Genomic DNA, 13,910 nt, shown 5'->3' on the forward strand with positions numbered 1-13,910 from the left:
AGCTCCTTTGACTGCTTGTTTCCTTCACAGCAAAACCTTCCAAATGCAAGCACCACACCTCAAATCAACTCCAGGCCTTTTATCTGCTTAATTGAGAATGACATAACGAAGGGATTGCCCACACCTGACCATGAAATAGCCTTGGAGTCAATTGTCCAATTACTTTTGGTCCCTTTAAAAACAGGGTGGCACATGTTAAGGAGCTGAAACTCCTAAACCCTTCATCCAATTTTAATGTGGATACCCTCAAATGAAAGCTGAAAGTCTGAGCTTCAACTGCATCTGAATTGTTTTGTTTAAAAATCATTGTGGTAATGTCTAGAACCAAAACTAGAAAAATGTTGTTTCTGTTCAAATATATATGAACCTAACTGTATAATTAATATTCACATAATTCCAGACCACCATCTCTTTGTCAATGTAGAGAAGCTTCAAACAATATTTCTACCATGAAGGAGCCGGCAGAAATGTGTATTATGCTGACATCCTATTTATGTCAGAATGCACCATACAATGCAAGGGTGCACAAGCTGTGGCCTGATTACCATATTTGACCCACATTAGAATTCTGTCTGGCTCCCAGACATCTGGTATGCTTGCATGTGTGTGGCTACCTAAATGTAGTTTCCACATTAGAGAAAAGAGGAGTGGTATATAGCCCTCTCTGTGTCTCCTATAAATATTGCAATGGGACCTCTTGACCCCTGTTTGGTTCTCCAGAAGTGTGTATATGAAGTGGCTATCAATGTATGTGCCTCCATCTTTTGTAGATTTTGGCAGTTGAGTTTGCGGTGCAAAGTAGCATGTGCCTTTGCTCATTGAAAAGAGAACCCTAATTCTCTGACTGTGTTCAGAACATACCACATCTCCTGGGCAGGGGAGAAAGCAAAAGACAATACTGACATTACAGCAGGAGATTGCAGAGGATACATTTTGTGAGGTAAAATATGTGAAATGTTTTACCTCACAAAATGAATCCTCTGTGATCCCGTGCTGTAATGTCAGTATTGTCTTTTGCTTCCTCCCCTGCCCAGGAGATGTGGTTTGCTCCATAATCGGTCAGACACAGACAATTTTTAAAATGAACTTTCTTTCGTGGGAAAACCCCTTTAACGTGACCGGCTTCCTCTGCCTGTAGACACGTCAAGCATCTGCCACCGGGATCAGCCGGGATCAGCCGAATGATTCGCTGCGCCTGTGTGGTACCGTGCAAGAGGCTGCGTGAGTGTGTGAGTGTGTGAATGTGACTGTGAGTGTAAGAGTGTGAATGTAAGTGTGAGTGTGTGGTGTGAGTGTGAGAGTGTGAGGGTGAGTGAGTGTGTGAGTGTATGAGTGTGAGTATGTGAGTCTGAGTTTGTGAGTGTGTGACTGTGTGTGTGAAAGTGTGAGTGTGAGTGTATGAGAGTGTGTGTGAGTGTGTGTGTGTGTGGTGCGTATGGCGTATAGAGTGTGTGTGTGTGTGGGGCGATGGTGTTCCGCTGGTGGTACTGTGCAATAGATTGGTATCAGCAACAGTTTCCATATTGAGACACCGATCACTTGGGTGTCCCAATATGGCGGTCGGTGAACTTCCTCCGCTTGGATTTCTGGGATACGGTGACATCTGGACAGAACAGGAAATGAAAACATTACAAGGCAATTATATAAATAGATACTTTAGCTATGCCAGAAAGGTGTCACAGTTTCATAACTGACGGTGGCCTAGGAATGCTGTGAGAGACAGCTATGGAACCTGGAGTGTGCTGGACTGTTGGTTGTGTGAATGACAGTCCAGTCATCCAATCTGATCTTGGGGTGTGCTGGGCTATCAGCATTTTGATTGACAGCCCTGCTGCTCAATTTGGTTTAAGCCTCCGTTACACACTGCGATATCGCTAGCAATATCGCTGTAAAGTCAGCGATTTTGTGACGTTGCAGCGATATTGCTAGCGATATCGCTACATGTGATACTTACCTCCGACCGGCTCCCCCGCTGGTTATCGCTGATCGCGCGAGAAGCTCCTGGATCATTCCTCGTCGGTCACTTCCTGCGGCGCTTCCTGCTGTGACGATGAGCGACGCGTGGACGCGGGCGGGAGGACGCAGGATCACTGCGTCTGACAGGTAAGTAGCGATCCCCGTCCCCAGCGATGTCGCTAGTGAGATCTGCCTGTGTGGCAGCTCACTAGCAACCACCTAGCGATGCACCAGCGATCCTGACCGCGTCATATCTCTGGTCGGGATCGCTGGTGAGTCGCTAGGTGTAACGGTACCCTTAGTCTGCAGGCGATTCCTCAGTCTTTAACCATTTGCAAGCTATATAGCTGACTAGCTGATAGTTATCAGTGTCACTTGTAGCTTTGACTAAGCTGGATGTGTTTGCTTAGCTTTGTGTCTCCTGTTGCCGGACCTTGGATTTGTAGTGACTTCCCTTGTGGATTCCCCATTCTGCTTTTGACACTCTCTGACTTCAGGTATCTGACCCTGGACTTGGCATCTGACTCTCCGTTTGCAGCACTCCCTGGTTTTGCCATACCCTCCTGGCATTTGACCCCAGACTGTTTCCTGACCACACCTTTGACTTACCTCTCTGTACTACAAGCCCTCCCGGTGTCTGACCTTGGACCTCCTGTTTACCCTGTCACACGGCTCGCCTGTGAGTAGTGACTCAGCGCTACTTAATGTCTCAGTATTGGAATTGGCATTACCAAATACTTTTTATGGTGTTACTGTTCGGCATAAGGTAGGCACTATTTATCTGGGCACTGTATAACAACTGGAGCCTGTGTAGCATTATCTGGTCAAAGTATATATTAGGGGCTCTATAGGCAACAGATAGCTGTCGGCGGCTATCTTTTCTGAATCCTCCATAGATTGGAGGACATCTTCTGCTGGGTGCGCCTGTGTTCTTTATAAGCTAGCCGCTGCCAGACTCCTCTCAGTATTGGTATTAATGCCGCATTGAAACACTGCTTGGGCATTAAGGTTGTACTTTTACAATGTAATACCTCAATTCCCCTGCAGGAGTGCTGCAGTTAATTTGAACACTTGCTGCCAGGTTCTTCTAAAAATTATATCTGACCGCTAGTTCTAACTAAGCTTCTAATGTAGACATCCCCCTTACATCCCCCTTTAAAAATATTATTGGGTTCTAATTTTGAGTTTTTCAGCAATTTGAACTTTTATTTCAATTTATGTGTTTTATGTGTCATCTGTCTAATCTCGGTCAAAATTTGGTAGCACAGATGACCTAAGATTTTGCTGTTGTTTTATTACAAATGAGTGTTAGAAACGTTTAGTATTACACATCGTGATAATTGTAGGTTACAATAATTTTATAGGTTTCTATTCATGTGAAAATACATGCACGCGCACTAAATCACATGTATGCACCCAACCGCTCGCAGGGCTATAGTGGGATTTGAAATTGATATACAAATCCTGGTGAAAGCGACCTCTATCCCCAATAAACTGATTGCTCAGCAGAGATTTCCAGGAGCACCCCGTTAGAAACAGAGTACGGAAATTGTAAAATGCAATTGTAAAATGCTTACCATAAACAGCTATCTAGAGAATGAATTGAGGACTAGGAATAACCTTGAAAAGAAAAGATAAATGGGCTGGCTTTATGGGCCAATTGGTCTTTATCTGCCATCAAAAGTCTGTTTCCGAGTATTTATTTGTGCTCTGTATCGGGTATGAGGCATTTCAGCTCAAAACCCGTTAGTCAGTGCGTTCCTGCAGGGGCATTATTTCTGCACGTATTAATTAAACATCCTTTGATTGGTGATCTAGGAGGCAGTAAAAATGATGTATGCGCCAAGATCTGCCGGAACTTAATGTGGCTTGAAATTGCATAATGGATCTGCTTAAATGATTTGCTTGAAAATGTACACATCATAAAAAGGATGCATCAGCATGCCGACTTTAATACTAAAGATAATTAAACAAAAAAACATGCACACATATATAAATATAAATATATATATATATATATATATATATATATATATATATGCAGAGGTCTCTTCTATTTCACACAGAATTAATTTGAAATAAAACGCAGGCAATCTGATCTGTGCAGAGAGCGGGATCGCAGCACATTTATCTCTACACTGTAAACAGCAGGGAGAAGATCGAAATCTTATCCATTAGGGGCGCAAAAATTGGGACTGGGAATTAGCATCATCCATTGTCTCTTTATATCTTATAATGATTTATGTACAATGTGACAAAATAAAAAACACTATTTTCTCCTTCCTGTGCAATGGAAATGATGGAGCTAAAATTACCAAACCTTACAGACAGGTAGGAACAGTGTGAAATCAGACTTGTTGAGCTCTTAAGTATGTTTGTGTTAGCACTTTTTTTTTCCATCATGTCTACCCTTCAACATTAAAGGGAATCTGGCAGCAGGATTTTGCTATGTAATCTGAGGTCATCAGATGTAGGGGTCAAAACACAGATTTCAGGGATGTGTCACTTATTAGGCTCTGTACTGCTTACTTACAATGAAGGTTTTATCAGTAAGAGATTATCACTGCCTGAACCACAGTGCACATGAGTCCTGCGCCGACCGCGCCCTCTCCTCTGATTAGCAGCTCACTGTCAATTGACAATATACATAGAAAACTGTGGTGTGGGAGGGAGCAGCTTTCTGAGGTCTGCTACATGCTACATCTAAGAACTTGGACTATGTCACAACTGCTGCACCCAGTAAACTAAGTGATACATTGTTGGAATCAAGGTATCTTTTCCTATATCATGCTGCTCTCAGATGAAGTAGCAAAAACCTCACGGTTACCTTAAAATATCTATTTATTTATTTATTTAGCTATAACTTTAAGAGGTTATGGCCTTAGATGTCACATCTAAAACTGCATACATTATTAGATAGATCTCTTACACCTGATGAAGCTGGTGCGCTTATTGGAAAATCAACATCACAATGACTGTACAATCATGATATTAAGATGACCATTTTATGAGTCATAGACACATTAGACTGTCAGCCAAGCAGTTTCTCTCGATTCTCCCAAAAAGATGACGACGGAGGAGGTAAGTGTCTGGTAAGTCAGGAAAAGCTTGCGCTAGCGGAGTTTGGCAGCGGCTCTCTCATAAAGAGCGCAGGCGCACACAGCAGAGCGAGTCCTGCAGGCCATGGAGGATTCAGAAAAGATAGTTGCCGGCCTAAGTCACAAAACAGACTGATTTGCAACACGTCCATTGTCTTGATGAGACATGAGAGCAATATACTGTGCTATAGTACAACTGGTGTTTCACAAATATTTAGGGCATCTAATGTATGGTTTCAGTATTTTTATATTTTGATATACCAGACTTTTTTTTGGACACTAAGATACTAAATGTTTATTTATTTAGTTTTTACATTTCTTTATTTTTAATGGAGAAAAAAGGTATGATTGAAATTTTTATACCTTTTAAACATTCATTTTATTTTAATTTATTTGTTAGTGCTCTTAGGAGACTGGAATCTGTGATCATTCAATCACTTTTAGTATATATACAGGGTGGGCCATTTATATGGATACACCTAAATAAAATGGAAATGGTTGATGACATCAACTTCCTGCTTGCGGCACATTAGTATATGGGAGGGGGAAAACTTTTCAAGATGGGTGGTGACCATGGCGTTCATTTTGAAGTTGGCCATTTTGGATCTAACTTAATGTTTTTCAATGGGAAGAGGGTCATGTGACACATCAAACTTATTGAGAATTTCACAAGAAAAACAATGGTGTGCTTGGTTTTAACAAAACTTTATTCTTGCATGAGTTACTTACAAGTTTCTCTTTGTTTACAGCCATTGACATGTCGCAGAGGTTAACACTTGAGGAGCGGATAGAAATTGTGTTGATGTCTGGTGAACACAGTACCCGAGTCATTGCTGCAGATTTCAATGCAAGACACCCTACGCAAGAAAACTGTCACCATTCCCATTTTATTTAGGTGTATCCATATAAATGGCCCACCCAAAAAAGTTTGCCTCATCACTGAACATAATGTTCTGTGTAAGCTGAGGGTCCTGTTCCATTGTTTGATTTGCCCATTCTGCAAATTCAGTGCGCCAATCACCAACCATTCCCATTTTATTTAGGTGTATCCATATAAATAGCCCACCCTGTAGTATACAGTTGTGGCCAAAAGTATTGACACCCCTGCAATTCTGTCAGATAATAATCAGTTTCTTCCTGAAAATGATTGCAAACACAAATTCTTTGTTATTATTATCTTCATTTAATTTGTCTTAAATGAAAAAAACACAAAACGAATTGTCCTAAAGCCAAATTGGATATAATTCCACACCAAACATAAAAAAGAGGGTGGACAAAAGTATTGGCACTGTTCGAAAAATCATGTGATGCTTCTCTAATTTGTGTAATTAACAGCACCTGTAACTTACCTGTGGCACCTTACAGGTGTTGGCAATAACTAAATCACACTTCCAGCCAGTTGACATGGATTAAAGTGGACTCAACCTCTGTCCTGTGCCCTTGTGTGTACCACATTGAGCATGGAGAAAAGAAAGAAGACCAAAGAACTGTCTGAGGACTTGAGAAACCAAATTGTGAGGAAGCATGAGCAATCTCAAGGCTACAAGTCCATCTCCAAAGACCTGAATGTTCCTGTGTCTACCGTGCGCAGTGTCATCAAGAAGTTTAAAGCCCATGGCACTGTGGCTAACCTCCCTAGATGTGGGCGGAAAAGAAAAATTGACAAGAGATTTCAACGGAAGATTGTGCGGAGGTTGGATAAAGAACCTCGACTAACATCCAAACAAGTTCAAGCTGCCCTGCAGTACGAGGGTACAACAGTGTCAACCCGTACTATCCGTCGGCGTCTGAATGAAAAGGGACTGTATGGTAGGAGACCCAGGAAGACCCCACTTCTTACCCCGAGACATAAAAAAGCCAGGCTGGAGTTTGCCAAAACTTACCTGAAAAAGCCTAAAACGTTTTGGAAAACCTGAATCCCAGAGAACACCTGTGGAGAGATCTAAAAATGGCAGTTTGGAGAAGGCACCCTTCAAATATCAGGGACCTGGATCAGTTTGCCAAAGAAGAATGGTCTAAAATTCCAGTAGAGCATTGTAAGAAACTCATTGATGGTTACCGGAAGCGGTTGGTCGCAGCTATTTTGGCTAAAGGTTGTGCAACCAAGTATTAAGCTGAGGGCGCCAATACTTTTGTCTGGCCCATTTTTGGAGTTTTGTGTGAAATGATCAATGTTTTGCTTTTTGCTTCATTCACTTTTGTGTTTTTCATTTAAGACAAATTAAATGAAGATAATAATACCAAAGAATTTGTGATTGCAATCATTTTCAGGAAGAAACTGAAATTGACAGAATTGCAGGGGTGTCAATACTTTTGGCCACAACTGTATACAGTATAACAGTACATAGAGAAACTGTGGTTCAAGGAGGACAGCCGATACTGAGTTTCATTAGACACTGCTGGGGTCTTCAGCAGCCATGTTCACCCATTGGCTCCCCGCAATTGAGTCTCTGGGAACCGATGGAAATCAGTGAGAGTGTGCATCGGCATTGATGTCATTTCAATGTCGGTGTGAGAGATTAGCAGTGGCAATTAAGTGGTTAAACTGCAGTGATCAGAGAAATCTCCAGTTACTGCAGTTACCGGCATATGCCAGATAGCTAACAGTCAGTGTCTGCCTGGAATGAAGCAGGCTCTGCTCCAAAGATTGCTTCATACTCTCCTTATGGTGCTGTATTTAATACAATAAGGGTTTTGACTGTATGAGCACAGTGCTGTCCAAAAATGGCATGAAGATTGGGTCACAGGGACCCTTTAAATTGTATCTGCAGTGTAATAACTAATAATAGATCATTTCTGGAGGAGCATGAGAGATCCGTGTATGGTTTAGTTGTAATTGAAGTTCTAATCCCTTGTAACCTAAAGCCCTTCCCTGCAGTTAAAACCAATATATCGGCAGGTACATTCTCTCATTTGTTAAGATTGCTTTGCCTTATGGAAAGAAGTCCTCATTTATTTCTGAATTGTCCTCAAATTGCTTTCTTGGATGCCCCCTCCCTTCTCTAGATCCTTCTCTTTCAAGTGACATTTGCTGCGTTACTGGAGTCTGATTTAAGGCCTTTTATCCGAACCATTGCTTTCTTACTTAACTATATTGCTTCCAACCCCGTTGGGAAGCTGCTGCATTACTCATTATCATTCAGACTGAGCGGGCTAGAAGTAGCGGCACAGCAGCTCCTGAAAGCAGCTCCGAGGCCCCGACTTAAGACGAGACGAACACTTTGCACTATTAATGAACTTGCAAAACTGACTCAGGCATTCAGTCCAATATGCGACAGCAATCATTCCTTTTATTGAACCAGTTTGCACTGGGGTCAAACGGCAAGCTGGTGACAGTAAAGTTAGTGCCGGTTCATTTTTGTAAAGCGCTGCAGAATGTGTTGGCGCTATATAAATAAAGATTATTATTATTCCTGTTTTTTAACTCTTCCATCTGCTGTGATGTTACTATTTCACATGTTCTCTTAGAGCAGGGGTGAGGAACCTGTTTTGGGCCAAGGGCCATGTAGATATTTGGAACATCATTCGCAGGTCATATAAAATTATCAGCTTCAAACTCGCCTGCTAAAATAATTACATAACTCGCCCTTAATGTGACGGCTGCTTCTCTTTGGTGAATGATGTGATGTTAGGTAGTAATGACGATGCTGCTACCTGCCAGGGGCATACTACATATAGCATCAGACCAAACAGCCGCTATGGGGCCTGTAAGCTATAGGGCCTGGCGCCGCTCATCACTGGGCCCCTCCTCACACCCGTCATCACAATGTCAACAGTATACATAACCTCATGTTTCAGATATCATTGAATAAAATGGTGAATTAGGGAGTCAGAGCCTGCATCTGTGAGTCTGAGGCACTGGAGGCATGATGATGTCACTACATCACGTCTGCAATGTATTAGTACTCACATTACCTAGGGGGATCTGAGTGAGGTGAGTAGGGTTATGTTTTTTTCTATGTCAGTAGCTGTGGGGACCCTCATACTAAGTGGATGATGTGGCGGCCATTATACTGAGTGAGGGGCTGTGGCGACCATTAAACTGAGTGAGGGGCTGTGGGGACCTTAATACTGAGTGAGGGGCTGGCATTGGGGGCTATCATAGTGAGTTGGTGGCTGGAATTGGGGGCCAGCTTACTGAGTGGTGGCTGGCATTGGGGACTATCATACTAAATAGGAATCTGGGTGAGAATAGGGGCATAATTACAATGTACGATACATGCTGCAATACATGTCTCTCCTAGTTTATAAAAGTTGGGAGCTGTAACCCCGTCTAACCACTGAATATTTAGATTTTTTTTGCTATGGGTTCCAATGCCATTTATGTATTCCTCTGCTACTTCCAACTACGTTTCCAGTTTTACATTGGTCAGTCTGGAGCATGTTTGACTCTGTGATAAGTTTTGAATAGAATTCCTTGCAGCAGTAAGTAGTTCTGAACATTTTTTTAAGCATGCCACAATTAAGGGTCCCGTTACACTTAACAACGCATCAGCGCTTCCGACAATGATACGACCTGTAAGGATCGCTGGAGCGTCGCTAAATGGTCGCTAGTAAGCTGCCAAACAGGCATATCTCTTCAGCGACGCAGCAACCATCCAGCGATCCTCGGCAGTCGTTGGTACCTTGTCACACAGCAGTGTTTCTAAACGATTCCAGACTGCGTCCTGAGTTCTGCGTCGCTGAAGAGATCGCTTTTGGGCGTCAAACACAGCGATGTGCACTGGCCAGCGGGATGCCGACGATGAAAAAATGGCTCAGGCCTGTCGCGCACGATCAGCGATATCCAACGGGGGGGGCGGTTGCCGCTGCGTGTCACATGTAGCGAGATCACTGTTGAGATCGCTGGTGCGTCACAAAATCGGTGACGCTTCAGCGATCTCACTATGTGAGAAAGGGGCTTAAACATAAGATATACTTTATGAAATGTTCTGTTTGTGTCCCATATGATAAGCCATGCCATCTACTCCTTCTGACTGTAATATATCTAGCTGCAGCAGGATCCTCTCCCCACTGCTCTATCTGCAGTATAAAAAAAATTAGCCACCCCTACTACAAACAAACGCACTATGATCCCAGCCAGAAATTATATAGATTTGCAGCGGATTTTACACATTTTCTCCAGTTTGTTCCATGAACAATCAAACTTAAGCAGCTGCCCAGAGGCGTCAAGATTATCTACTGTTTAATTGTAGCCTTTGTTTCAGCTGTTCCCTAGGAGGGCTTTCACATTGCTTTCCAATACCCGTTCGTGAATGCGTGCCGCTTTATGGCATGTGTCGCCATGCGCCACATAATGGGGGTCACATTGCGTTTAGCCGTCTGTTAGACAGACTGTGTTACACCGCGGTATAACACGGTGTAACACAGTCCGTTAATGCTGCCATTGACCCCCATTATGTGGCGAATGGCGACGCATGCCATAAAGTGGCACGCATTCACGATGTGCCGTCATTCACTGACGGAGCCTCGGACACGGGCTGCAGCGTCTGAGGCTCCATCACCACTAGCGGGTATAGCATAATGCGTTCGGGTTGTGCTATACCGTTAACGCAGCCCGTCAACACAATGCGTTGAACGGGCTGCATTAACGCAATCTGAACCTAGCCTAACCTCGTCTGAACCCCCCTGCAAAACCGAGGTCCATAGACTATAATGGTGCCGGCAGAGGGAACAAGCACCACTACACTAACTTATTGTCTGCGGCTTTGATATCAAATAGATAGCCCTATAACCAATAACTGAACCATCCACTCCGGCAGAGCTGCCAAACTCACTATTTGACAATAACGAGCAGTGTCGGAAACTCGAACATGGACCTGGGAAGGGTGAATAAAACGACATTTGAGCTTTGTTTTTTTTTGTTTTTTTAAACAAACAGTAGCCAGGGGACAGGGGGCTTCTGAACATGGAAAACCCCTTTAAGCTATTATAAATCAGGCAAATCTATTGCCAATTTACAGCATTAAACTATTATTTCCCCTAACATCAAACATGGTTACAAAAAATGATTCATTAGTAGCTACTCTGCTTGTTAACAGATTCCAGGCTGCAAAAGTAAATACTGCTAGAAATTAATAGGACCAGTAAAAATTGAGAAAGATATAATCCAAATAAGTGACATTTCACAGGTATGCACATTAAAGCAATGGTTAATCACAGGCAGATCTTTCTTGTCTTACGACCAATGTTAATATCCAAAATATCTTTGCAGCGACAATCCTTGGTCCTCTGTAAGCCCGTTGCAATACACAAATGTCTCCATCTGCTGTCTATATACCAATACACACAGACACATATGGTTATATCTGTTAACAGACAATTGCTGCTGGCGGACGCCTGTGGAACATCAGAACCCATCACAGGACTCAATCACATATTTATGTGCACATCTATTTGATCAGATTGTAAAAACAAATATATGTTCTTGCCAGTGCGCTTATCTTTGCAGAATTTCTATTTACAGATTGGAATTAATCACTCAGCAAGGCACCATAATCTATCTGCATGATAATAATGTACGACATTATATTTCTGACACACTGCAAGCAAGCGCTATGTCTGTGTCCTTGAAGACCAGGAAATTACCAGTCATAACTAGGGATGAGCAGACCAGTGGATGCTCAGGTTTGCTGGGTTCCACCAAACTTTAGTTCAAAGTTCGGTTTGAGTAGCAGACCTCTACCCGAGCTTGAACCCAAACCCCATAGATCTTAATGAGAACCCAATCTTTGGTGCTTTAAAAGGGCTATAAAATGGTTGTAGACAGGGCTAGGGGGCTGGCCCCACAGAGTCTTTCTCTCCACTAAAACAGACTTCCAATAATTTTAATAATCTTTATTTTTACATAGCGCTAACATAATCAACAGCGCTTTACAGTTTTGCACACGTTATCATCCCTGTCCCCGATGAGGCTCACAATCTAAATTCCCTATCAGTATGTCTTTGGAATGTGGGAGGAAACCGGAGATCATACAAACTCCTTGCAGATGTTGTCCTGGGAGAAGTCCATGTTCAGCACCCACGAACGCCGAACTTTACAGTTCAGGTATGCTCACCTGTATTCATAACTATTTATTTGACTTACTGATATAGCACCATTTATTCCACAGCATTTTACATACATTATCAGCAATGCCCCCATTGGGGATCACAATCTGAATTCTCTTTCAGTATGTCTTTGGAGTGTGGGAGGAAACCCATACATTCATAGGGAGAACATACGAATTCTTTGCAGATGTTCTCATTGGTTCGATATGAACCCAGGACCCCAGCGCAGCAGGGGGGCAGTCCTAACTACTGAGCCACTGTGCTGCCCTAACTATTGTGCCCCTTCTAAGCATAGGCTTTAGAATGCTGTAGCATACACACAACACGTGTGTGAATGTAAAGCCATAGCATTATGAGAATTATAGGAATGATAGAGATGTTAATGTTATGCAAACGATGCAAAAATGGAAACACATTTTTTAAAACTTCTCGGTTTATTCAGTTTTGAGTACAAGCACCACACATAGCTGCTATCAATGAGATTATTAACAGAGATGGAAAGACACGTGGAAGTTCAGGTTCAGGTACTGTACTCAAACTTAAACCAAAACTCAAACCCCATTGAAAACAACGGGGACCTGGACTTTGGAACAGGCCAATGCTCTCTCTCTCACTTCCCCCAGACCATTAAACATTGCAAAAGACTTCTAGAGAAAGTCAGTGTTAGGCGTTTAGTAACAGTAACTGTCCAGTACAAACGCCGAGCTTTAATGTTTGGATCTCCTCATCCCTAGTTATTAGTGGTTGTCTGAGGAATGTCCTGCCACACTGAATGCACTTTTACAAATCATCAAGGTCAGCTTCTGGCAGTGTACTATGACGTCCCAGATGTGCTCAATGGGAGACAAACTAATGAACACCATTTAGAGACCGTGTGAACAAAATGTATACATCTTATATACTGTGTTTTAATTACTGAAATTAAAGTATTGCTTTACAGTAGATAGAAGTAGCAGAAGTAAGACGTTATTTTTCTCCATGTGATCTGGAATTATTTTGTATCTGTGTATGGGAGGGACAGGACTGTAGTCGTGACCTGAATAACCGCAATATCTATGTCCAGTCCTTCCCAGACAGAAAACTGTACTCTTCTCACCAGCATATATCCAGATTCAGCTTCTTCTGGGCACTTCCCAGGTGACACCGCTCCATCTTTCAGGCAACCCCCAGTAATGAAGACACAGTCCAAGTTAACTTTAACACTTTCTTTACTGAGTATTTCACACGTTACATCCACAGTTGGTGCATCGTGACATCTACTGGTTTCCTCATCTTTCCCTTTCTGGCTGTCACTTCTGGACCGGACCATTCTAGACTGCTCCCCAGTTCCTTCCTGGTCTGACCTCGCCATGATGACAATTTCTTCTGCCTGTTTCGCCCCAGATTCAAAATAATCAGTCACCAGGTTTGGTAGCCTCTGGTAAAGCATCCAACCCATCTGTACCGATCTCATTGAAGCTCCAACTTCCTTCACCTCATCAGTCCAACTGACTCCTGCCCTTAAAGCATCGGCCCAGGCGATAAGTCGCCACATCTTTCCTTTCCTGCACTGGCCCACTGCTATGACACACAATGGCCGTGGCTAACGTTGGCTGCAGCACTTGAACATTGCGTGGCTGCCAAGCTGTCCGGGCCTATTGCCCATGTGGAACCTAAGGCACTCTTGCCCCGTCTGACCTAACTTCCCAACAAGCTTCCCTCTTACTACCCGGCAGCCCCTCCTACCATTAACCCTCTAAGAACATCCTATAATGCCCCACTAGTATGCCTCCCATCTAGTGGCCTGCAACAGAACTACACTTATCC

General features: G+C 42.9%; 1 protein-coding gene across 1 annotated transcript in view; it reads right to left on the reverse strand.

Moving 5' to 3' along the window:
- Nucleotides 1–13,910, reverse strand: part of ERBB4 (erb-b2 receptor tyrosine kinase 4) — a 1,457,122-nt gene that overhangs the window by 1,219,661 nt on the left and 223,551 nt on the right. The gene's annotated exons all lie outside the window — the stretch shown is intronic.

The sequence above is a fragment of the Dendrobates tinctorius genome, unplaced genomic scaffold (genome assembly GCF_039654945.1).
Source record: "Dendrobates tinctorius isolate UK_male_01 unplaced genomic scaffold, ASM3965494v1 ptg000199l, whole genome shotgun sequence".
NCBI classification, from domain to species: Eukaryota; Metazoa; Chordata; class Amphibia; order Anura; family Dendrobatidae; genus Dendrobates; species Dendrobates tinctorius.